Consider the following 1,054-nt stretch of genomic DNA (forward strand, 5'->3'; position numbering starts at 1 on the left):
TGTCTTTTCGCGAGCATATTACGTCGATCTGTTAAAGGGCTTTCAGAAATTTGGGATTTGTTCTGAGGCAGACGAGGCACTTCACTAACATAGCTACAGTCAGGGTCCTGTATGACGCACTTGTCAGAAGTCATCTGGAACATAGGGCAGTCATATTATTATGGGATCCGCATGAGGCCAAGTACTCGCTAATGCTGGAACGCGTACAGAACAAGTTCACGCGCCACTTATATAAAAAATTATACGGGGTATATCCGCTTTACCCGTTGATGTACCCTACGCTGTTTGTGCTCGGTATGGTCGGGTACAAACAACTGAGGGTGCAAAGGGAATTCGCACTTGTTTCCTATCTGGTTAGGTTGCTTAGGGGTATTGAGCATAACCCAGGAGTACTGAAGAACCTGAGTCTGTGTGTCCCGGACCGCTACGCGTGGAGGCGGCACCGCCCGCCGCTACTGGCTGTGCCGGTTGCCAGGACCAACCTGCTCGCTAAGTCAGCATTAACCCGCGCAGTACCTACGGGTTATTAACGCTCTTCACGTCAAGATTGATGTATTGATACACTCGAGTGAATTCGCAAAAGTACTATTGTTCTTTTTATGTTATAATTTAGACTAGAATAGGCTATAAGGTTGTTGTTTTTACATTTTAAGTACTGTTAGTTATTATAAGTATTTAGTTTTTTAAAACTCATATTTAGTGCATATATATAATAAGTAAGTAATGTATAAAGAGACCTCACTATCGCATTAGGATGTTAAGTTTCTGTAATGATAGAAGTAAGGGAGATTTTTAATAAATAAATAAAAAATATATACAACTAGAAAAAAAAATATTCGACAAAACAACGTTTGCTGGGTCAGCTAGTTTTCTATAAGATGGGTTGACGTATCCATGTGGATAAAACCACTTGAATATTAAAAAAATATAAAAAACTATTACAGTGACTGTTATGGACACTAATTTCAATTTACTACGCACAGGGGATGTAACTCAGTGGTAGAGTGTCTGCTTCGCATGCTGAAAGTCCTGGGTTCAAATCCCAGCATCTCCA

The 1,054-nt window shown here is 40.4% G+C and overlaps 1 non-coding gene across 1 annotated transcript; it reads left to right on the top strand.

Annotated features, from left to right (window-relative positions):
• The first annotated feature begins 982 nt into the window (after positions 1-982).
• Positions 983-1,054, top strand: Trnaa-cgc. The gene has a single exon. It is a non-coding gene; the product is annotated as a tRNA-Ala (tRNA).

Source organism: Trichoplusia ni, chromosome 10, assembly GCF_003590095.1.
Source record: "Trichoplusia ni isolate ovarian cell line Hi5 chromosome 10, tn1, whole genome shotgun sequence".
Taxonomy (NCBI): Eukaryota; Metazoa; Arthropoda; class Insecta; order Lepidoptera; family Noctuidae; genus Trichoplusia; species Trichoplusia ni.